Genomic DNA, 24,047 nt, shown 5'->3' with positions numbered 1-24,047 from the left:
CGCCTCGGCCCGCGAACACCGCTCCCGCCGGCCCCCGCGACGCCTCATCTGCATGGACACGCCCCGCACCGCCCCTCCCGCACACGCCCCTCCCGCCCCCCAGCCGAGTCCAGCCGAGTCCAGCCGAGTCCAGCCGAGTCCAGCCGAGTCCAGCCGAACCGAGCCGAGTCCAGCCGAGTCCAGCCGAGCCGAGTCCAGCCGAGTCCAGCCGAGCCCAGCCGAGCCCAGCCGAGTCCAGCCGAGTCCAGCCGAGCCGAGCCGAGCCGAGCCGAGCCGAGCCCAGCCGAGTCCAGCCGAGCCCAGCCGAGTCCAGCCGAGCCCAGCCGAGTCCAGCCGAGTCCAGCCGAGTCCAGCCCAGCCGAGCCGAGTCCAGCCGAGTCCAGCCGAGCCGAGCCGAGCCGAGCCGAGCCGAGCCCAGCCGAGTCCAGCCCAGCCGAGTCCAGCCGAGTCCAGCCGAGTCCAGCCGAGCCGAGCCGAGCCGAGCCGAGTCCAGCCGAGTCCAGCCGAGCCGAGCCCAGCCGAGTCCAGCCGAGTCCAGCCGAGCCGAGTCCAGCCGAGTCCAGCCGAGTCCAGCCGAGCCGAGTCCAGCCGAGTCCAGCCGAGTCCAGCCGAGTCCAGCCGAGTCCAGCCGAGTCCAGCCGAGCCGAGTCCAGCCGAGTCCAGCCGAGTCCAGCCGAGTCCAGCCGAGTCCAGCCGAGCCCAGCCGAGTCCAGCCGAGCCCAGCCGAGCCGAGCCGAGCCGAGCCGGGAGAGGCTCCTGCGCCGGCCACAGAGCGAACGCCGCCTCCCTCCTGCAGCGGCGCCCGGCGGAAGCGCGCCAGCACCGGCCGCTCCGCCTGCCCGCCGCCCCTGCCAGGGCCGCGCAGCACCTCCGCCCGGCTGCGCCCAGCCACAAGCAGCTGCGGGCCAGGATCTCCCTGACTTCTGGGCACCACGGAGAAGAGGCTGGCCCCATGCTCTCCACGCACCCCCCCTCGCCCCCCACTTCACAGACTGGTACACGTTGGGGAGATCGCCTCGCCGGCTTCTCTTCTCCCGGCTAAAGAGGCCCAGCTCTCGCAGCCTTTCTGCAGAGGAGAGCTGCTCCAGGCCCCTCAGGAGTCAGCCACTGCCCCCCACTTTAGTAGCAGCAGCAAACTTGCTGAGGGCGCACTCCGGGCCTTCCTCCAGGTCATCGAGGAATCACAGCATCACAGAATGGTTGAGGTTGGAAGGGACCTCTGGAGATCATCTAGTCCAACCTGCCTGCTCAAACAGGGTCACCTAGAGCATATTGCCCAGGGTGGCGTCCAGGCGGGTTTTGAATCTCCCCAGGGAAGGAGACTCCACCACCTCTCTGGGCAACCTGTTCCAGTGCTCTGTCACCCTCACAGCAAAGAAGTTTTTTCTCAGGTTTAGGTGGAACTTCCTGTGGTTCAGTTTCTGCCCATTGCCTCTTGTCCCGTTGCTGGCACCACGGAGAAGAGGCTGGCCTCATCCTCTTGACACTCCCCCTTCAGATACGTGTACACGTTGATGCGATCGCCTCTCAGTCTTCTCTTCTCCAGGCTGAACAGGCCCAGCTCTTGCAGTCTTTCTTCCTAGGAGAGGTGCCCCAGCCCTCTAATCCTCTTGGTAGCCCTCCGCTGGACTCTCTCCAGGAGTGCCATGTCTCTCTTGTCCTGGGGAGCCCAGAACTGGACACTGTACTCCAGGGGAGGCCTCGGCAGGGCTGAGGAGAGGGGCAGGATCACCTCCCTCCACCTGCTGGCAACACTCTGCCTAATGCGGCCCAGCACACCATTGGCCTTCTTGGCCACAAGGGCACACTGCTGGCTCACGTTTAACTTGTTGCCCACCAGCACTCCCAGGTCCTTCTCGGCAGAGCTACTTTCCAGCAGGTCAACCCCCAGCCTGTCCTGGTGCATGGGATTCTTTCTCCCTAGGTGCAGGACCTTGCACTTGCCTTTGTTGAACTTCAGGAGGTCCCCCTCGGCCCAGCTCGCCAGCCTGTCCAGGTCCCTCGGAATGGCAGCCCAGTCTTCTGGTGTGTTAGCCTCTCCCCCCAGTTTAGTATCATCAGCAAACTTGCTGAGGGGGCACTCTGCCCCTTCCTCCAGGTCATTGATGAATATATTGAACAAGACTGGACCCAGGACTGAGCCCTGGGGGACACCACTAGCTACAGGCCTCCAACGAGACTCTGCGCCATTCACCACAACCCTCTGAGCTCGGCCATCCAGCCAGTTCTCCATCCACCTCGCTGTCCACTCATCTAGCCCACACTTCCTGAGCTTACCTAGGAGGATGGGATGGGAGACAGTGGCAAAAGCCTTGCTGAAGTCCACTGCTCTCCCCTCCTCTCCCCAGCCAGTCATCCCGTCATAGAAGGCTATCAGATTGGTCAAGCATGATTTCCCTTTGGGCAATCCATGCGCACTACTCCTGATCACCTTCTTGTCCTCCACATGCTTAGTGAGGACCTCCAGGAGGAGCTGTTCCATCACCTTGCCGGGGATGGAGGTGAGGCTGCCGGGCCTGTAGTTTCCTGGCTCCTCCTTCTTGCCCTTTTTGAAGCCTGGGGTGACGTTGGCTTTCTTGCAGTCCTCAGGCCCCTCTCCTGATCTCCAGGACCTTTCAAAGAGGATGGAGAGTGGCCTAGCGATAACAGCCGCCAGCTGCCTCAGCACTCGTGGGTGCATCCCATCGGGGCCCATGGATTTATGGATGTCAAGTTTGGACAAAAGATCTCTAAGCTGATCCTCCTCCACCGAGGCAGAGTCTTCCTTTCCCCAGACTTCCTCTCTTGTCTCCAAGGTCTGGAATTCCTCAGGACTGGCCTTAGCAGTGAAGACTGAAGCAAAGGCAGCATTCAATAACTCTGCCTTCTCTATATCCTTTGTTGCCAGGGCACCCGCCCCATTCAGCAGCGCGCCCACGTTTTCCCTAGTCTTCCTTTTGCCTCGGATGTATTTGAAGAAGCCCTTCTTGTTGGCCTTGACATCCCTGGCCAGGCTGAATTCCAAGTGGGCCTTAGCCTTCCTTGTCGCATCCCTGCACACTCTGACAACGTCCCTGTATTCCTCCCAAGTGGCCTGTGCCCTTTCCCACATTCTGTGTGCTTCCTTCTTCTGTTGGAGTTTGGCCAGGAGTTCCTTGCTCATCCATGCAGGTCTCCTGCCGAATCCGCTTTGCTGGACTTCTTCCTCAGAGGGATGCACTGATCTTGAGCCTGGAGGAAGTGATGCTGGAATATTAACCAGCTTTCTTGGACCCCTCTTCCCCCCAGGGCCCTACCCCAGGAGATTCCCCTAAGTAGGTCCCTGAAGAGGCCAAAGTTAGCTCTCCTCAAGTCCAGCGTTGCAGTCCCACTCATTGCCCTGCTCCCTCCTCGTAGCACCCTCAACTCCACCATCTCATGGTCACTGCAGCCAAGGCTGCCCCCAACCTTCACCTCTCCAACTAGACCTTTGTTTGTTAGTACAAGGTCGAGCATTGCGCCTCTCCTCGTTGGCGTCTCCACCACCTGAGTCAAGAAATTATCATCAATCCTCTGCAGGAACCTCTTTGACTGCTTGTGCCTAGCTGTGCTGTCTTGCCAACAGATGTCAGGGTGGTTGAAGTCTCCCAGGAGAACCAGGGCCTGTGATCGTGAGGCTACTTCCAGCTGTCGGTAGAAGGCCTCATCGATGACTTCCTCCTGGTCAGGTGGCCTGTAGTAAACCCCCACAACAGTGTCACCCGTGTCAGCCTGCCCTTTAATCCTTACCCATAGGCTCTCCACTTGCTCTTCATCCACCCCGAGGCAGAGCTCCACACATTCTAGTTGCTCCCTCACATAAAGAGCAACTCCACCACCTCGCCTGCCTGGCCTGTCTTTCCTAAAAAGCACGTAGCCATCCACGACAGCATCCCAGTCCTGTGAACTATCCCACCCTGTCTCTGTAACCGCAATGAGATCATGGCCCTGCGACCGCACACACATCTCTAACTCTTCCTGCTTATTCCCCATGCTGCGTGCATTGGTATATAGGCATTTCAGAGAGCCAGTCAAGCATGCAAGCTTGCCAGGAGAGGTGCAAGAGGATCCTCCACAGCCATGTTCCACGCTGTCTCCCCTGGCTGTATGCACCCGCTGGAGGCATCCTGACTTGAGCGGTGTTTTACTGACTCCCCTGCCACTATACCACTCCCCTTCCCCCATCTTGCCTAGTTTAAAGCCCTCCTTACCGGGCTGGCCCACCTGTTGGCAAAGACGCGCCTGCCCCGCTTGGTAAGGTGGATCCCATCGCTCCCCATCAGCTGTTGATCTTCAAACAGGGTCCCACGGTCATAGAAACCAAAGCCCTGTTGCCAACACCAGCGGCGCAGCCAGCTGTTAACTTGGACAACTCGTCTACTCCTCCTCCCATCCTTTCCCCTCACAGGCAAGACTGAGGAGAAAACGACCTGGGCTCCCAGACCCTTGACCACCATTCCCAGAGCTCTGAAGTCCCGTTTGATGGTTTCCAGTTTGCCTTTCGTGTCGTTAGCACCCACGTGGAAGATGAGCAGAGGGTAGTAGTCCGACGCGTGGACAAGCCTTGGCAGTCTTTCCACGACCTCTCTTATTCGAGCCCCTGGCAGGCAGCAAACCTCTCTGGACAAGAGGTCAGGTCGGCAGAGAGGCGCCTCCGTCCCCTGCAGCAGGCAGTCACCCACAACAATCCCTCGCCGCTTCCTCCGGGGCTTCCTGCACGGCACAGGGTCTGCCAGGCCAGTTGCCTCCCTTGGAGCCATGCCCAGCTCCTCCTCGGCTTGGAGGGCGCTAGACTTGTTCTTCACAGGCAACTCTTGAGGAGGAGCAAGAGCCTTTCTCCTTCTACGAGAGGTCACCAGCTTCCAGCCCTCTTCAACAGCGTTAGGATGCACCTTTACACACGGTGCTGAGCCCTCTGACACCTCCGCTGCAGTGGGGGCTGGGGACTCCTGGAGCTGCACAGTCTCCGAGAACGCCCTGTCCATCTCCTGCTCATCCTCTCGGATGCTACGCAGCCTACTAACGTCCTGCCGTACGTCCTTTAGGGAGGGAGCGGCCGCGCAGCAAGGCTGCTGACGATGGCACAGCGGGAGGAGCGGCGGAGGCCCCAGCGGGCTGCGCTGCCCTTCCGAGGGTGCTGGAGAGGCTGGAGCGGTGGCCGAGGGAGGCTGCGGAAGGTGAGCCGAGGCAAGCGCGGCCTCCCGTCTGGCTGCGGCTGCGGGTGCGGGTGCGGGTGCGGGTGCGAGGTGTTGGAGAGCAGCTGTGCAGGGCAGGGCCCGGGGGTGGTGGTGGGCAGGAGGTGGCTGAGGGGTCAGGAAGGGGCCGTCGGGGCCAAGGAGGCGGAGGGCAGGGCGTGCGGCGCTGGGCGGAGCGCTGCCCCCGGCGGCGGCTGGAGGCGGCGGCTCGTTGCGGGGCGCCCGCCCCGGCCCCGGCCCCGGCCTGCCCGCCCGCCCCGTCCGTCCGTCTGTGTGTCTGTCTGTCTTTGCACGGGCCGGCCAGGGGAGAGCGCGAACGCAGTCCCCCACTACCACAAATTATGCAGTCGAGTTTCCCGCATTTGGGGAAATCGCAGGGGTCAGCACACCCGGAGTGCAAGGGATGAGCCTCGCCCTGGGAAAACCACCTGCCTGATCATGGTGTCTCCCCTGCCAGGTAAGTATGCCCCGCCACCCCACGCCGCCCCACAACAACCCCCGCCACACACACACACCCCGCGCACACCCACAGCAACACCCCCGACCCCGACACCCGCCCACGCCCCGACCCCGCCCCGCCGCCCCGCCGCGCCCCACGCGCGCCCCGACCTCCCGCCGCCCCCCGCCCGCCCCGCCTCGGCCCGCGAACACCGCTCCCGCCGGCCCCCGCGACGCCTCATCTGCATGGACACGCCCCGCACCGCCCCTCCCGCACACGCCCCTCCCGCCCCCCAGCCGAGCTCAGCCGAGTCCAGCCGAGTCCAGCCGAGTCCAGCCGAACCGAGCCGAGTCCAGCCGAGTCCAGCCGAGTCCAGCCGAGTCCAGCCGAGCCCAGCCGAGCCGAGCCGAGTCCAGCCGAGCCGAGTCCAGCCGAGTCCAGCCGAGCCCAGCCGAGTCCAGCCGAGTCCAGCCGAGCCGAGTCCAGCCGAGTCCAGCCGAGTCCAGCCGAGCCGAGCCGAGCCCAGCCGAGTCCAGCCGAGCCCAGCCGAGCCCAGCCGAGCCCAGCCGAGTCCAGCCGAGTCCAGCCGAGTCCAGCCCAGCCGAGCCGAGTCCAGCCGAGTCCAGCCGAGCCGAGCCGAGCCGAGCCGAGCCGAGCCCAGCCGAGTCCAGCCCAGCCGAGTCCAGCCGAGTCCAGCCGAGTCCAGCCGAGCCGAGCCGAGCCGAGCCGAGCCGAGTCCAGCCGAGTCCAGCCGAGCCGAGCCCAGCCGAGTCCAGCCGAGTCCAGCCGAGCCGAGTCCAGCCGAGTCCAGCCGAGTCCAGCCGAGCCGAGTCCAGCCGAGTCCAGCCGAGTCCAGCCGAGTCCAGCCGAGTCCAACCGAGTCCAGCCGAGTCCAGCCGAGTCCAGCCGAGCCGAGTCCAGCCGAGTCCAGCCGAGTCCAGCCGAGTCCAGCCGAGTCCAGCCGAGCCCAGCCGAGTCCAGCCGAGCCCAGCCGAGCCGAGCCGAGCCGAGCCGGGAGAGGCTCCTGCGCCGGCCACAGAGCGAACGCCGCCTCCCTCCTGCAGCGGCGCCCGGCGGAAGCGCGCCAGCACCGGCCGCTCCGCCTGCCCGCCGCCCCTGCCAGGGCCGCGCAGCACCTCCGCCCGGCTGCCCCCAGCCACAAGCAGCTGCGGGCCAGGATCTCCCTGACTTCTGGGCACCACGGAGAAGAGGCTGGCCCCATGCTCTCCACGCACCCCCCCTCGCCCCCCACTTCACAGACTGGTACACGTTGGGGAGATCGCCTCGCCGGCTTCTCTTCTCCCGGCTAAAGAGGCCCAGCTCTCGCAGCCTTTCTGCAGAGGAGAGCTGCTCCAGGCCCCTCAGGAGTCAGCCACTGCCCCCCACTTTAGTAGCAGCAGCAAACTTGCTGAGGGCGCACTCCGGGCCTTCCTCCAGGTCATCGAGGAATCACAGCATCACAGAATGGTTGAGGTTGGAAGGGACCTCTGGAGATCATCTAGTCCAACCTGCCTGCTCAAACAGGGTCACCTAGAGCATATTGCCCAGGGTGGCGTCCAGGCGGGTTTTGAATCTCCCCAGGGAAGGAGACTCCACCACCTCTCTGGGCAACCTGTTCCAGTGCTCTGTCACCCTCACAGCAAAGAAGTTTTTTCTCAGGTTTAGGTGGAACTTCCTGTGGTTCAGTTTCTGCCCATTGCCTCTTGTCCCGTTGCTGGCACCACGGAGAAGAGGCTGGCCTCATCCTCTTGACACTCCCCCTTCAGATACGTGTACACGTTGATGCGATCGCCTCTCAGTCTTCTCTTCTCCAGGCTGAACAGGCCCAGCTCTTGCAGTCTTTCTTCCTAGGAGAGGTGCCCCAGCCCTCTAATCCTCTTGGTAGCCCTCCGCTGGACTCTCTCCAGGAGTGCCATGTCTCTCTTGTCCTGGGGAGCCCAGAACTGGACACTGTACTCCAGGGGAGGCCTCGGCAGGGCTGAGGAGAGGGGCAGGATCACCTCCCTCCACCTGCTGGCAACACTCTGCCTAATGCGGCCCAGCACACCATTGGCCTTCTTGGCCACAAGGGCACACTGCTGGCTCACGTTTAACTTGTTGCCCACCAGCACTCCCAGGTCCTTCTCGGCAGAGCTACTTTCCAGCAGGTCAACCCCCAGCCTGTCCTGGTGCATGGGATTCTTTCTCCCTAGGTGCAGGACCTTGCACTTGCCTTTGTTGAACTTCAGGAGGTCCCCCTCGGCCCAGCTCGCCAGCCTGTCCAGGTCCCTCGGAATGGCAGCCCAGTCTTCTGGTGTGTTAGCCTCTCCCCCCAGTTTAGTATCATCAGCAAACTTGCTGAGGGGGCACTCTGCCCCTTCCTCCAGGTCATTGATGAATATATTGAACAAGACTGGACCCAGGACTGAGCCCTGGGGGACACCACTAGCTACAGGCCTCCAACGAGACTCTGCGCCATTCACCACAACCCTCTGAGCTCGGCCATCCAGCCAGTTCTCCATCCACCTCGCTGTCCACTCATCTAGCCCACACTTCCTGAGCTTACCTAGGAGGATGGGATGGGAGACAGTGGCAAAAGCCTTGCTGAAGTCCACTGCTCTCCCCTCCTCTCCCCAGCCAGTCATCCCGTCATAGAAGGCTATCAGATTGGTCAAGCATGATTTCCCTTTGGGCAATCCATGCGCACTACTCCTGATCACCTTCTTGTCCTCCACATGCTTAGTGAGGACCTCCAGGAGGAGCTGTTCCATCACCTTGCCGGGGATGGAGGTGAGGCTGCCGGGCCTGTAGTTTCCTGGCTCCTCCTTCTTGCCCTTTTTGAAGCCTGGGGTGACGTTGGCTTTCTTGCAGTCCTCAGGCCCCTCTCCTGATCTCCAGGACCTTTCAAAGAGGATGGAGAGTGGCCTAGCGATAACAGCCGCCAGCTGCCTCAGCACTCGTGGGTGCATCCCATCGGGGCCCATGGATTTATGGATGTCAAGTTTGGACAAAAGATCTCTAAGCTGATCCTCCTCCACCGAGGCAGAGTCTTCCTTTCCCCAGACTTCCTCTCTTGTCTCCAAGGTCTGGAATTCCTCAGGACTGGCCTTAGCAGTGAAGACTGAAGCAAAGGCAGCATTCAATAACTCTGCCTTCTCTATATCCTTTGTTGCCAGGGCACCCGCCCCATTCAGCAGCGCGCCCACGTTTTCCCTAGTCTTCCTTTTGCCTCGGATGTATTTGAAGAAGCCCTTCTTGTTGGCCTTGACATCCCTGGCCAGGCTGAATTCCAAGTGGGCCTTAGCCTTCCTTGTCGCATCCCTGCACACTCTGACAACGTCCCTGTATTCCTCCCAAGTGGCCTGTGCCCTTTCCCACATTCTGTGTGCTTCCTTCTTCTGTTGGAGTTTGGCCAGGAGTTCCTTGCTCATCCATGCAGGTCTCCTGCCGAATCCGCTTTGCTGGACTTCTTCCTCAGAGGGATGCACTGATCTTGAGCCTGGAGGAAGTGATGCTGGAATATTAACCAGCTTTCTTGGACCCCTCTTCCCCCCAGGGCCCTACCCCAGGAGATTCCCCTAAGTAGGTCCCTGAAGAGGCCAAAGTTAGCTCTCCTCAAGTCCAGCGTTGCAGTCCCACTCATTGCCCTGCTCCCTCCTCGTAGCACCCTCAACTCCACCATCTCATGGTCACTGCAGCCAAGGCTGCCCCCAACCTTCACCTCTCCAACTAGACCTTTGTTTGTTAGTACAAGGTCGAGCATTGCGCCTCTCCTCGTTGGCGTCTCCACCACCTGAGTCAAGAAATTATCATCAATCCTCTGCAGGAACCTCTTTGACTGCTTGTGCCTAGCTGTGCTGTCTTGCCAACAGATGTCAGGGTGGTTGAAGTCTCCCAGGAGAACCAGGGCCTGTGATCGTGAGGCTACTTCCAGCTGTCGGTAGAAGGCCTCATCGATGACTTCCTCCTGGTCACGTGGCCTGTAGTAAACCCCCACAACAGTGTCACCCGTGTCAGCCTGCCCTTTAATCCTTACCCATAGGCTCTCCACTTGCTCTTCATCCACCCCGAGGCAGAGCTCCACACATTCTAGTTGCTCCCTCACATAAAGAGCAACTCCACCACCTCGCCTGCCTGGCCTGTCTTTCCTAAAAAGCACGTAGCCATCCACGACAGCATCCCAGTCCTGTGAACTATCCCACCCTGTCTCTGTAACCGCAATGAGATCATGGCCCTGCGACCGCACACACATCTCTAACTCTTCCTGCTTATTCCCCATGCTGCGTGCATTGGTATATAGGCATTTCAGAGAGCCAGTCAAGCATGCAAGCTTGCCAGGAGAGGTGCAAGAGGATCCTCCACAGCCATGTTCCACGCTGTCTCCCCTGGCTGTATGCACCCGCTGGAGGCATCCTGACTTGAGCGGTGTTTTACTGACTCCCCTGCCACTATACCACTCCCCTTCCCCCATCTTGCCTAGTTTAAAGCCCTCCTTACCGGGCTGGCCCACCTGTTGGCAAAGACGCGCGTGCCCCGCTTGGTAAGGTGGATCCCATCGCTCCCCATCAGCTGTTGATCTTCAAACAGGGTCCCACGGTCATAGAAACCAAAGCCCTGTTGCCAACACCAGCGGCGCAGCCAGCTGTTAACTTGGACAACTCGTCTACTCCTCCTCCCATCCTTTCCCCTCACAGGCAAGATTGAGGAGAAAACGACCTGGGCTCCCAGACCCTTGACCACCATTCCCAGAGCTCTGAAGTCCCGTTTGATGGTTTCCAGTTTGCCTTTCGTGTTGTTAGCACCCACGTGGAAGATGAGCAGAGGGTAGTAGTCCGATGCGTGGACGAGCCTTGGCAGTCTTTCCACGACCTCTCTTATTCGAGCCCCTGGCAGGCAGCAAACCTCTCTGGACAAGAGGTCAGGTCGGCAGAGAGGCGCCTCCGTCCCCTGCAGCAGGCAGTCACCCACAACAATCCCTCGCCGCTTCCTCCGGGGCTTCCTGCACGGCACAGGGTCTGCCAGGCCAGTTGCCTCCCTTGGAGCCATGCCCAGCTCCTCCTCGGCTTGGAGGGCGCTAGACTTGTTCTTCACAGGCAACTCTTGAGGAGGAGCAAGAGCCTTTCTCCTTCTACGAGAGGTCACCAGCTTCCAGCCCTCTTCAACAGCGTTAGGATGCACCTTTACACACGGTGCTGAGCCCTCTGACACCTCCGCTGCAGTGGGGGCTGGGGACTCCTGGAGCTGCACAGTCTCCGAGAACGCCCTGTCCATCTCCTGCTCATCCTCTCGGATGCTACGCAGCCTACTAACGTCCTGCCGTACGTCCTTTAGGGAGGGAGCGGCCGCGCAGCAAGGCTGCTGACGATGGCACAGCGGGAGGAGCGGCGGAGGCCCCAGCGGGCTGCGCTGCCCTTCCGAGGGTGCTGGAGAGGCTGGAGCGGTGGCCGAGGGAGGCTGCGGAAGGTGAGCCGAGGCAAGCGCGGCCTCCCGTCTGGCTGCGGCTGCAGCTGCGGGTGCGGGTGCGGGTGCGGGTGCGGGTGCGAGGTGTTGGAGAGCAGCTGTGCAGGGCAGGGCCCGGGGGTGGTGGTGGGCAGGAGGTGGCTGAGGGGTCAGGAAGGGGCCGTCGGGGCCAAGGAGGCGGAGGGCAGGGCGTGCGGCGCTGGGCGGAGCGCTGCCCCCGGCGGCGGCTGGAGGCGGCGGCTCGTTGCGGGGCGCCCGCCCCGGCCCCGGCCCCGGCCCGCCCGCCCCGTCCGTCCGTCCGTGTGTCCGTCTGTCTTTGCACGGGCCGGCCAGGGGAGAGCGCGAACGCAGTCCCCCACTACCACAAATTATGCAGTCGAGTTTCCCGCATTTGGGGAAATCGCAGGGGTCAGCACACCCGGAGTGCAAGGGATGAGCCTCGCCCTGGGAAAACCACCTGCCTGATCATGGTGTCTCCCCTGCCAGGTAAGTATGCCCCGCCACCCCACGCCGCCCCACAACAACCCCCGCCACACACACACACCCCGCGCACACCCACAGCAACACCCCCGACCCCGACACCCGCCCACGCCCCGACCCCGCCCCGCCGCCCCGCCGCGCCCCACGCGCGCCCCGACCTCCCGCCGCCCCCCGCCCGCCCCGCCTCGGCCCGCGAACACCGCTCCCGCCGGCCCCCGCGACGCCTCATCTGCATGGACACGCCCCGCACCGCCCCTCCCGCACACGCCCCTCCCGCCCCCCAGCCGAGCTCAGCCGAGTCCAGCCGAGTCCAGCCGAGTCCAGCCGAACCGAGCCGAGTCCAGCCGAGTCCAGCCGAGTCCAGCCGAGTCCAGCCGAACCGAGCCGAGTCCAGCCGAGTCCAGCCGAGTCCAGCCGAGCCGAGTCCAGCCGAGTCCAGCCGAGTCCAGCCGAGCCGAGTCCAGCCGAGTCCAGCCGAGTCCAGCCGAGTCCAGCCGAGTCCAGCCGAGTCCAGCCGAGTCCAGCCGAGCCGAGTCCAGCCGAGCCCAGCCGAGCCGAGCCGGGAGAGGCTCCTGCGCCGGCCACAGAGCAAACGCCGCCTCCCTCCTGCAGCGGCGCCCGGCGGAAGCGCGCCAGCACCGGCCGCTCCGCCTGCCCGCCGCCCCTGCCAGGGCCGCGCAGCACCTCCGCCCGGCTGCCCCCAGCCACAAGCAGCTGCGGGCCAGGATCTCCCTGACTTCTGGGCACCACGGAGAAGAGGCTGGCCCCATGCTCTCCACGCACCCCCCCTCGCCCCCCACTTCACAGACTGGTACACGTTGGGGAGATCGCCTCGCCGGCTTCTCTTCTCCCGGCTAAAGAGGCCCAGCTCTCGCAGCCTTTCTGCAGAGGAGAGCTGCTCCAGGCCCCTCAGGAGTCAGCCACTGCCCCCCACTTTAGTAGCAGCAGCAAACTTGCTGAGGGCGCACTCCGGGCCTTCCTCCAGGTCATCGAGGAATCACAGCATCACAGAATGGTTGAGGTTGGAAGGGACCTCTGGAGATCATCTAGTCCAACCTGCCTGCTCAAACAGGGTCACCTAGAGCATATTGCCCAGGGTGGCGTCCAGGCGGGTTTTGAATCTCCCCAGGGAAGGAGACTCCACCACCTCTCTGGGCAACCTGTTCCAGTGCTCTGTCACCCTCACAGCAAAGAAGTTTTTTCTCAGGTTTAGGTGGAACTTCCTGTGGTTCAGTTTCTGCCCATTGCCTCTTGTCCCGTTGCTGGGCACCACGGAGAAGAGGCTGGCCTCATCCTCTTGACACTCCCCCTTCAGATACGTGTACACGTTGATGCGATCGCCTCTCAGTCTTCTCTTCTCCAGGCTGAACAGGCCCAGCTCTTGCAGTCTTTCTTCCTAGGAGAGGTGCCCCAGCCCTCTAATCCTCTTGGTAGCCCTCCGCTGGACTCTCTCCAGGAGTGCCATGTCTCTCTTGTCCTGGGGAGCCCAGAACTGGACACTGTACTCCAGGGGAGGCCTCGGCAGGGCTGAGGAGAGGGGCAGGATCACCTCCCTCCACCTGCTGGCAACACTCTGCCTAATGCGGCCCAGCACACCATTGGCCTTCTTGGCCACAAGGGCACACTGCTGGCTCATGTTTAACTTGTTGCCCACCAGCACTCCCAGGTCCTTCTCGGCAGAGCTACTTTCCAGCAGGTCAACCCCCAGCCTGTCCTGGTGCATGGGATTCTTTCTCCCTAGGTGCAGGACCTTGCACTTGCCTTTGTTGAACTTCAGGAGGTCCCCCTCGGCCCAGCTCGCCAGCCTGTCCAGGTCCCTCGGAATGGCAGCCCAGTCTTCTGGTGTGTTAGCCTCTCCCCCCAGTTTAGTATCATCAGCAAACTTGCTGAGGGGGCACTCTGCCCCTTCCTCCAGGTCATTGATGAATATATTGAACAAGACTGGACCCAGGACTGAGCCCTGGGGGACACCACTAGCTACAGGCCTCCAACGAGACTCTGCGCCATTCACCACAACCCTCTGAGCTCGGCCATCCAGCCAGTTCTCCATCCACCTCGCTGTCCACTCATCTAGCCCACACTTCCTGAGCTTACCTAGGAGGATGGGATGGGAGACAGTGGCAAAAGCCTTGCTGAAGTCCACTGCTCTCCCCTCCTCTCCCCAGCCAGTCATCCCGTCATAGAAGGCTATCAGATTGGTCAAGCATGATTTCCCTTTGGGCAATCCATGCGCACTACTCCTGATCACCTTCTTGTCCTCCACATGCTTAGTGAGGACCTCCAGGAGGAGCTGTTCCATCACCTTGCCGGGGATGGAGGTGAGGCTGCCGGGCCTGTAGTTTCCTGGCTCCTCCTTCTTGCCCTTTTTGAAGCCTGGGGTGACGTTGGCTTTCTTGCAGTCCTCAGGCCCCTCTCCTGATCTCCAGGACCTTTCAAAGAGGATGGAGAGTGGCCTAGCGATAACAGCCGCCAGCCGCCTCAGCACTCGTGGGTGCATCCCATCGGGGCCCATGGATTTATGGATGTCAAGTTTGGACAAAAGATCTCTAAGCTGATCCTCCTCCACCGAGGCAGAGTCTTCCTTTCCCCAGACTTCCTCTCTTGTCTCCAAGGTCTGGAATTCCTCAGGACTGGCCTTAGCAGTGAAGACTGAAGCAAAGGCAGCATTCAATAACTCTGCCTTCTCTATATCCTTTGTTGCCAGGGCACCCGCCCCATTCAGCAGCGCGCCCACGTTTTCCCTAGTCTTCCTTTTGCCTCGGATGTATTTGAAGAAGCCCTTCTTGTTGGCCTTGACATCCCTGGCCAGGCTGAATTCCAAGTGGGCCTTAGCCTTCCTTGTCGCATCCCTGCACACTCTGACAACGTCCCTGTATTCCTCCCAAGTGGCCTGTGCCCTTTCCCACATTCTGTGTGCTTCCTTCTTCTGTTGGAGTTTGGCCAGGAGTTCCTTGCTCATCCATGCAGGTCTCCTGCCGAATCCGCTTTGCTGGACTTCTTCCTCAGAGGGATGCACTGATCTTGAGCCTGGAGGAAGTGATGCTGGAATATTAACCAGCTTTCTTGGACCCCTCTTCCCCCCAGGGCCCTACCCCAGGAGATTCCCCTAAGTAGGTCCCTGAAGAGGCCAAAGTTAGCTCTCCTCAAGTCCAGCGTTGCAGTCCCACTCATTGCCCTGCTCCCTCCTCGTAGCACCCTCAACTCCACCATCTCATGGTCACTGCAGCCAAGGCTGCCCCCAACCTTCACCTCTCCAACTAGACCTTTGTTTGTTAGTACAAGGTCGAGCATTGCGCCTCTCCTCGTTGGCGTCTCCACCACCTGAGTCAAGAAATTATCATCAATCCTCTGCAGGAACCTCTTTGACTGCTTGTGCCTAGCTGTGCTGTCTTGCCAACAGATGTCAGGGTGGTTGAAGTCTCCCAGGAGAACCAGGGCCTGTGATCGTGAGGCTACTTCCAGCTGTCGGTAGAAGGCCTCATCGATGACTTCCTCCTGGTCACGTGGCCTGTAGTAAACCCCCACAACAGTGTCACCCGTGTCAGCCTGCCCTTTAATCCTTACCCATAGGCTCTCCACTTGCTCTTCATCCACCCCGAGGCAGAGCTCCACACATTCTAGTTGCTCCCTCACATAAAGAGCAACTCCACCACCTCGCCTGCCTGGCCTGTCTTTCCTAAAAAGCACGTAGCCATCCACGACAGCATCCCAGTCCTGTGAACTATCCCACCCTGTCTCTGTAACCGCAATGAGATCATGGCCCTGCGACCGCACACACATCTCTAACTCTTCCTGCTTATTCCCCATGCTGCGTGCATTGGTATATAGGCATTTCAGAGAGCCAGTCAAGCATGCAAGCTTGCCAGGAGAGGTGCAAGAGGATCCTCCACAGCCATGTTCCACGCTGTCTCCCCTGGCTGTATGCACCCGCTGGAGGCATCCTGACTTGAGCGGTGTTTTACTGACTCCCCTGCCACTATACCACTCCCCTTCCCCCATCTTGCCTAGTTTAAAGCCCTCCTTACCGGGCTGGCCCACCTGTTGGCAAAGACGCGCGTGCCCCGCTTGGTAAGGTGGATCCCATCGCTCCCCATCAGCTGTTGATCTTCAAACAGGGTCCCACGGTCATAGAAACCAAAGCCCTGTTGCCAACACCAGCGGCGCAGCCAGCTGTTAACTTGGACAACTCGTCTACTCCTCCTCCCATCCTTTCCCCTCACAGGCAAGATTGAGGAGAAAACGACCTGGGCTCCCAGACCCTTGACCACCATTCCCAGAGCTCTGAAGTCCCGTTTGATGGTTTCCAGTTTGCCTTTCGTGTCGTTAGCACCCACGTGGAAGATGAGCAGAGGGTAGTAGTCCGACGCGTGGACAAGCCTTGGCAGTCTTTCCACGACCTCTCTTATTCGAGCCCCTGGCAGGCAGCAAACCTCTCTGGACAAGAGGTCAGGTCGGCAGAGAGGCGCCTCCGTCCCCTGCAGCAGGCAGTCACCCACAACAATCCCTCGCCGCTTCCTCCGGGGCTTCCTGCACGGCACAGGGTCTGCCAGGCCAGTTGCCTCCCTTGGAGCCATGCCCAGCTCCTCCTCGGCTTGGAGGGCGCTAGACTTGTTCTTCACAGGCAACTCTTGAGGAGGAGCAAGAGCCTTTCTCCTTCTACGAGAGGTCACCAGCTTCCAGCCCTCTTCAACAGCGTTAGGATGCACCTTTACACACGGTGCTGAGCCCTCTGACACCTCCGCTGCAGTGGGGGCTGGGGACTCCTGGAGCTGCACAGTCTCCGAGAACGCCCTGTCCATCTCCTGCTCATCCTCTCGGATGCTACGCAGCCTACTAACGTCCTGCCGTACGTCCTTTAGGGAGGGAGCGGCCGCGCAGCAAGGCTGCTGACGATGGCACAGCGGGAGGAGCGGCGGAGGCCCCAGCGGGCTGCGCTGCCCTTCCGAGGGTGCTGGAGAGGCTGGAGCGGTGGCCGAGGGAGGCTGCGGAAGGTGAGCCGAGGCAAGCGCGGCCTCCCGTCTGGCTGCGGCTGCGGGTGCGGGTGCGAGGTGTTGGAGAGCAGCTGTGCAGGGCAGGGCCCGGGGGTGGTGGTGGGCAGGAGGTGGCTGAGGGGTCAGGAAGGGGCCGTCGGGGCCAAGGAGGCGGAGGGCAGGGCGTGCGGCGCTGGGCGGAGCGCTGCCCCCGGCGGCGGCTGGAGGCGGCGGCTCGTTGCGGGGCGCCCGCCCCGGCCCCGGCCCCGGCCTGCCCGCCCGCCCCGTCCGTGTGTCTGTCTGTCTTTGCACGGGCCGGCCAGGGGAGAGCGCGAACGCAGTCCCCCACTACCACAAATTATGCAGTCGAGTTTCCCGCATTTGGGGAAATCGCAGGGGTCAGCACACCCGGAGTGCAAGGGATGAGCCTCGCCCTGGGAAAACCACCTGCCTGATCATGGTGTCTCCCCTGCCAGGTAAGTATGCCCCGCCACCCCACGCCGCCCCACAACAACCCCCGCCACACACACACACCCCGCGCACACCCACAGCAACACCCCCGACCCCGACACCCGCCCACCCCCCGACCCCGCCCCGCCGCCCCGCCGCGCCCCACGCGCGCCCCGACCTCCCGCCGCCCCCCGCCCGCCCCGCCTCGGCCCGCGAACACCGCTCCCGCCGGCCCCCGCGACCCCTCATCTGCATGGACACGCCCCGCACCGCCCCTCCCGCACACGCCCCTCCCGCCCCCCAGCCGAGCCGAGCCGAGTCCAGCCGAGCCGAGCCGAGTCCAGCCGAGTCCAGCCGAGTCCAGCCGAACCGAGTCCAGCCGAGTCCAGCCGAGTCCAGCCGAGTCCAGCCGAGTCCAGCCGAGCCGAGCCGAGCCGAGCCCAGCCCAGCCCAGCCGAGTCCAGCCCAGCCGAGTCCAGCCGAGTCCAGCCGAGTCCAGCCGAGTCCAGCCCAGCCGAGCCGAGTCCAGCCGAGTCCAGCCGAGTCCAGCCGAGTCCAGCCCAGCCGAGCCGAGTCCAGCCGAGCCCAGCCGAGTCCAGCCGAGTCCAGCCGAGTCCAGCCGAGTCCAGCCGAGTCCAGCCCAGCCGAGTCCAGCCGAGCCCAGCCGAGCCGAGCCGAGCCGGGAGAGGCTCCTGCGCCGGCCACAGAGCAAACGCCGCCTCCCTCCTGCAGCGGCGCCCGGCGGAAGCGCGCCAGCACCGGCCGCTCCGCCTGCCCGCCGCCCCTGCCAGGGCCGCGCAGCACCTCCGCCCGGCTGCGCCCAGCCACAAGCAGCTGCGGGCCAGGATCTCCCTGACTTCTGGGCACCACGGAGAAGAGGCTGGCCCCATGCTCTCCACGCACCCCCCCTCGCCCCCCACTTCACAGACTGGTACACGTTGGGGAGATCGCCTCGCCGGCTTCTCTTCTCCTGGCTAAAGAGGCCCAGCTCTCGCAGCCTTTCTGCAGAGGAGAGCTGCTCCAGGCCCCTCAGGAGTCAGCCACTGCCCCCCACTTTAGTAGCAGCAGCAAACTTGCTGAGGGCGCACTGCGGGCCTTCCTCCAGGTCATCGAGGAATCACAGCATCACAGAATGGTTGAGGTTGGAAAGGACCTCTGGAGATCATCTAGTCCAACCTGCCTGCTCAAACAGGGTCACCTAGAGCATATTGCCCAGGGTGGCGTCCAGGCGGGTTTTGAATCTCCCCAGGGAAGGAGACTCCACCACCTCTCTGGGCAACCTGTTCCAGTGCTCTGTCACCCTCACAGCAAAGAAGTTTTTTCTCAGGTTTAGGTGGAACTTCCTGTGGTTCAGTTTCTGCCCATTGCCTCTTGTCCCGTTGCTGGGCACCACGGAGAAGAGGCTGGCCTCATCCTCTTGACACTCCCCCTTCAGATACGTGTACACGTTGATGCGATCGCCTCTCAGTCTTCTCTTCTCCAGGCTGAACAGGCCCAGCTCTTGCAGTCTTTCTTCCTAGGAGAGGTGCCCCAGCCCTCTAATCCTCTTGGTAGCCCTCCGCTGGACTCTCTCCAGGAGTGCCATGTCTCTCTTGTCCTGGGGAGCCCAGAACTGGACACTGTACTCCAGGGGAGGCCTCGGCAGGGCTGAGGAGAGGGGCAGGATCACCTCCCTCCACCTGCTGGCAACACTCTGCCTAATGCGGCCCAGCACACCATTGGCCTTCTTGGCCACAAGGGCACACTGCTGGCTCATGTTTAACTTGTTGCCCACCAGCACTCCCAGGTCCTTCTCGGCAGAGCTACTTTCCAGCAGGTCAACCCCCAGCCTGTCCTGGTGCATGGGATTCTTTCTCCCTAGGTGCAGGACCTTGCACTTGCCTTTGTTGAACTTCAGGAGGTCCCCCTCGGCCCAGCTCGCCAGCCTATCCAGGTCCCTCGGAACGGCAGCCCAGTCTTCTGGTGTGTTAGCCTCTCCCCCCAGTTTAGTATCATCAGCAAACTTGCTGAGGGGGCACTCTGCCCCTTCCTCCAGGTCATTGATGAATATATTGAACAAGACTGGGCCCAGGACTGAGCCCTGGGGGACACCACTAGCTACAGGCCTCCAACTTGACTCTGCGCCATTCACCACAACCCTCTGAGCTCGGCCATCCAGCCAGTTCTCCATCCACCTCACTGTCCACTCATCTAGCCCACACTTCCTGAGCTTACCTAGGAGGATGGGATGGGAGACAGTGGCAAAAGCCTTGCTGAAGTCCACTGCTCTCCCCTCCTCTCCCCAGCCAGTCATCCCGTCATAGAAGGCTATCAGATTGGTCAAGCATGATTTCCCTTTGGGCAATCCATGCGCACTACTCCTGATCACCACCTTGTCCTCCACATGCTTAGTGAGGACCTCCAGGAGGAGCTGTTCCATCACCTTGCCGGGGATGGAGGTGAGGCTGCCGGGCCTGTAGTTTCCTGGCTCCTCCTTCTTGCCCTTTTTGAAGCCTGGGGTGACGTTGGCTTTCTTGCAGTCCTCAGGCCCCTCTCCTGATCTCCAGGACCTTTCAAAGAGGATGGAGAGTGGCCTAGCGATAACAGCCGCCAGCCGCCTCAGCACTCGTGGGTGCATCCCATCGGGGCCCATGGATTTATGGATGTCAAGTTTGGACAAAAGATCTCTAAGCTGATCCTCCTCCACCGAGGCAGAGTCTTCCTTTCCCCAGACTTCCTCTCTTGTCTCCAAGGTCTGGAATTCCTGAGGACTGGCCTTAGCAGTGAAGACTGAAGCAAAGGCAGCATTCAATAACTCTGCCTTCTCTATATCCTTTGTTGCCAGGGCACCCGCCCCATTCAGCAGCGGGCCCACGTTTTCCCTAGTCTTCCTTTTGCCTCGGATGTATTTGAAGAAGCCCTTCTTGTTGGCCTTGGCATCCCTGGCCAGGCTGAATTCCAAGTGGGCCTTAGCCTTCCTTGTCGCATCCCTGCACACTCTGACAACGTCCCTGTATTCCTCCCAAGTGGCCTGTGCCCTTTCCCACATTCTGTGTGCTTCCTTCTTCTGTTGGAGTTTGGCCAGGAGTTCCTTGCTCATCCATGCAGGTCTCCTGCCGAATCCGCTTTGCTGGACTTCTTCCTCAGAGGGATGCACTGATCTTGAGCCTGGAGGAAGTGATGCTGGAATATTAACCAGCTTTCTTGGACCCCTCTTCCCCCCAGGGCCCTACCCCAGGAGATTCCCCTAAGTAGGTCCCTGAAGAGGCCAAAGTTAGCTCTCCTCAAGTCCAGCGTTGCAGTCCCACTCATTGCCCTGCTCCCTCCTCGTAGGAGCCTCAACTCCACCATCTCATGGTCACTGCAGCCAAGGCTGCCCCCAGCCTTCACCTCTCCAACTAGACCTTCTTTGTTTGTTAGTACAAGGTCGAGCATTGCGCCTCTCCTCGTTGGCGTCTCCACCACCTGAGTCAAGAAATTATCATCAATCCTCTGCAGGAACCTCTTTGACTGCTTGTGCCTAGCTGTGCTGTCTTGCCAACAGATGTCAGGGTGGTTGAAGTCTCCCAGGAGAACCAGGGCCTGTGATCGTGAGGCTACTTCCAGCCGTCGGTAGAAGGCCTCATCGATGACTTCCTCCTGGTCAGGTGGCCTGTAGTAAACCCCCACAACAGTGTCACCCGTGTCAGCCTGCCCTTTAATCCTTACCCATAGGCTCTCCACTTGCTCTTCATCCACCCCGAGGCAGAGCTCCACACATTCTAGTTGCTCCCTCACATAAAGAGCAACTCCACCACCTCGCCTTCCTGGCCTGTCTTTCCTAAAAAGCACGTAGCCATCCACGACAGCATCCCAGTCCTGTGAACTATCCCACCCTGTCTCTGTAACCGCAATGAGATCATGGCCCTGCGACCGCACACACATCTCTAACTCTTCCTGCTTATTCCCCATGCTGCGTGCATTGGTATATAGGCATTTCAGAGAGCCAGTCAAGCATGCAAGCTTGCCAGGAGAGGTGCAAGAGGATCCTCCATAGCCATGTTCCACGCTGTCTCCCCTGGCTGTATGCACCCGCTGGAGGCATCCTGACTTGAGCGGTGTTTTACTGACTCCCCTGCCACTATACCACTCCCCTTCCCCCATCTTGCCTAGTTTAAAGCCCTCCTTACCGGGCTGGCCCATCTGTTGGCAAAGACACGCGTGCCCTGCTTGGTAAGGTGGATCCCATCGCTCCCCATCAGCTGTTGATCTTCAAACAGGGTCCCACGGTCATAGACACCAAAGCCCTGTTGCCAACACCAGCGGCGCAGCCAGCTGTTAACTTGGACAACTCGTCTACTCCTCCTCCCATCCTTTCCCCTCACAGGCAAGATTGAGGAGAAAACGACCTGGGCTCCCAGACCCTTGACCACCATTCCCAGAGCTCTGAAGTCCCGTTTGATGGTTTCCAGTTTGCCTTTCGTGTTGTTAGCACCCACGTGGAAGATGAGCAGAGGGTAGTAGTCCGATGCGTGGACGAGCCTTGGCAGTCTTTCCACGACCTCTCTTATTCGAGCCCCTGGCAGGCAGCAAACCTCTCTGGACAAGAGGTCAGGTCGGCAGAGAGGCGCCTCCGTCCCCTGCAGCAGGCAGTCACCCACAACAATCCCTCGCCGCTTCCTCCGGGGCTTCCTGCACGGCACAGGGTCTGCCAGGCCAGTTGCCTCCCTTGGAGCCATGCCCAGCTCCTCCTCGGCTTGGAGGGCGCTAGACTTGTTCTCCACAGGCAACTCTTGAGGAGGAGCAAGAGCCTTTCTCCTTCTACGAGAGGTCACCAGCTTCCAGCCCTCTTCAACAGCGTTAGGATGCACCTTTACACACGGTGCTGAGCCCTCCGACAACTCCGCTGCAGTGGGGGCTGGGGACTCCTGGAGCTGCACAGTCTCCGAGAACGCCCTGTCCATCTCCTGCTCATCCTCTCGGATGCTACTCAGCCTACTAACGTCCTGCCGTACGTCCTTTAGGGAGGGAGCGGCCGCGCAGCAAGGCTGCTGACGATGGCACAGCGGGAGGAGCGGCGGAGGCCCCAGCGGGCTGCGCTGCCCTTCCGAGGGTGCTGGAGAGGCTGGAGCGGTGGCCGAGGGAGGCTGCGGAAGGTGAGCCGAGGCAAGCGCGGCCTCCCGTCTGGCTGCGGCTGCGGGTGCGGGTGCGAGGTGTTGGAGAGCAGCTGTGCAGGGCAGGGCCCGGGGGTGGTGGTGGGCAGGAGGTGGCTGAGGGGTCAGGAAGGGGCCGTCGGGGCCAAGGAGGCGGAGGGCAGGGCGTGCGGCGCTGGGCGGAGCGCTGCCCCCGGCGGCGGCTGGAGGCGGCGGCTCGTTGCGGGGCGCCCGCCCCGGCCCCGGCCCCGGCCTGCCCGCCCGCCCCCTCCGTCCGTCCGTGTGTCTGTCTGTCCGTCTGTCTTTGCACGGGCCGGCCAGGGGAGAGCGCGAACGCAGTCCCCCACTACCACAAATTATGCAGTCGAGTTTCCCGCATTTGGGGAAATCGCAGGGGTCAGCACACCCGGAGTGCAAGGGATGAGCCTCGCCCTGGGAAAACCACCTGCCTGATCATGGTGTCTCCCCTGCCAGGTAAGTATGCCCCGCCACCCCACGCCGCCCCACAACAACCCCCGCCACACACACACACCCCGCGCACACCCACAGCAACACCCCCGACCCCGACACCCGCCCACGCCCCGACCCCGCCCCGCCGCCCCGCCGCGCCCCACGCGCGCCCCGACCTCCCGCCGCCCCCCGCCCGCCCCGCCTCGGCCCGCGAACACCGCTCCCGCCGGCCCCCGCGACGCCTCATCTGCATGGACACGCCCCGCACCGCCCCTCCCGCACACGCACCGCCCCCCAGCCGAGTCCAGCCGAGCCGAGCCGAGTCCAGCCGAGCCGAGCCGAGTCCAGCCGAGTCCAGCCGAGTCCAGCCGAGTCCAGCCGAGTCCAGCCCAGTCCAGCCGAGTCCAGCCGAGTCCAGCCGAGCCGAGTCCAGCCGAGTCCAGCCGAGTCCAGCCGAGTCCAGCCGAGCCGAGTCCGGCCGAGCCCAGCCGAGTCCAGCCGAGCCGAGCCGAGCCGAGCCCAGCCGAGTCCAGCCGAGCCGAGCCGAGTCCAGCCGAGCCGAGCCCAGCCGAGCCCAGCCGAGTCCAGCCGAGTCCAGCCGAGTCCAGCCGAGCCGAGCCCAGCCGAGTCCAGCCGAGTCCAGCCGAGTCCAGCCGAGCCGAGTCCAGCCGAGTCCAGCCGAGTCCAGCCGAGTCCAGCCGAGTCCAGCCGAGCCGAGTCCAGCCGAGCCCAGTCGAGTCCAGCCGAGTCCAGCCGAGCCGAGTCCAGCCGAGTCCAGCCGAGTCCAGCCGAGTCCAGCCGAGCCGAGTCCAGCCGAGTCCAGCCGAGTCCAGCCGAGTCCAGCCGAGTCCAGCCGAGTCCAGCCGAGCCGAGTCCAGCCGAGTCCAGCCGAGTCCAGCCGAGCCCAGCCGAGTCCAGCCGAGCCGAGCCGAGCCGAGCCGGGAGAGGCTCCTGCGCCGGCCACAGAGCAAACGCCGCCTCCCTCCTGCAGCGGCGCCCGGCGGAAGCGCGCCAGCACCGGCCGCTCCGCCTGCCCGCCGCCCCTGCCAGGGCCGCGCAGCACCTCCGCCCGGCTGCCCCCAGCCACAAGCAGCTGCGGGCCAGGATCTCCCTGACTTCTGGGCACCACGGAGAAGAGGCTGGCCCCATGCTCTCCACGCACCCCCCCTCGCCCCCCACTTCACAGACTGGTACACGTTGGGGAGATCGCCTCGCCGGCTTCTCTTCTCCCGGCTAAAGAGGCCCAGCTCTCGCAGCCTTTCTGCAGAGGAGAGCTGCTCCAGGCCCCTCAGGAGTCAGCCACTGCCCCCCACTTTAGTAGCAGCAGCAAACTTGCTGAGGGCGCACTGCGGGCCTTCCTCCAGGTCATCGAGGAATCACAGCATCACAGAATGGTTGAGGTTGGAAAGGACCTCTGGAGATCATCTAGTCCAACCTGCCTGCTCAAACAGGGTCACCTAGAGCATATTGCCCAGGGTGGCGTCCAGGCGGGTTTTGAATCTCCCCAGGGAAGGAG

The 24,047-nt window shown here is 62.2% G+C and overlaps 4 non-coding genes across 4 annotated transcripts; all 4 read right to left on the bottom strand.

Moving 5' to 3' along the window:
* Window positions 1–5,493: 5,493 nt before the first annotated feature.
* LOC138066944 (U1 spliceosomal RNA) lies at window positions 5,494–5,657 on the bottom strand. Its single transcript, XR_011140654.1, has one exon. It is a non-coding gene; the product is annotated as a U1 spliceosomal RNA (small nuclear RNA).
* Window positions 5,658–11,400: 5,743 nt separating this feature from the next.
* LOC138066943 (U1 spliceosomal RNA) lies at window positions 11,401–11,564 on the bottom strand. The gene has a single exon (XR_011140653.1). It is a non-coding gene; the product is annotated as a U1 spliceosomal RNA (small nuclear RNA).
* A 5,276-nt stretch (window positions 11,565–16,840) lies between these two features.
* On the bottom strand, window positions 16,841–17,004 carry LOC138066942 (U1 spliceosomal RNA). Its single transcript, XR_011140652.1, has one exon. It is a non-coding gene; the product is annotated as a U1 spliceosomal RNA (small nuclear RNA).
* Window positions 17,005–22,399: 5,395 nt separating this feature from the next.
* LOC138066941 (U1 spliceosomal RNA) lies at window positions 22,400–22,563 on the bottom strand. The gene has a single exon (XR_011140651.1). It is a non-coding gene; the product is annotated as a U1 spliceosomal RNA (small nuclear RNA).
* Between the last annotated feature and the right edge of the window lie 1,484 nt (window positions 22,564–24,047).

This window comes from Struthio camelus, chromosome 3, assembly GCF_040807025.1.
Source record: "Struthio camelus isolate bStrCam1 chromosome 3, bStrCam1.hap1, whole genome shotgun sequence".
Taxonomy (NCBI): Eukaryota; Metazoa; Chordata; class Aves; order Struthioniformes; family Struthionidae; genus Struthio; species Struthio camelus.
Note: the sequence above shows the minus strand (reverse complement) of the source record. Positions and strands in the feature narration are given on the sequence as shown.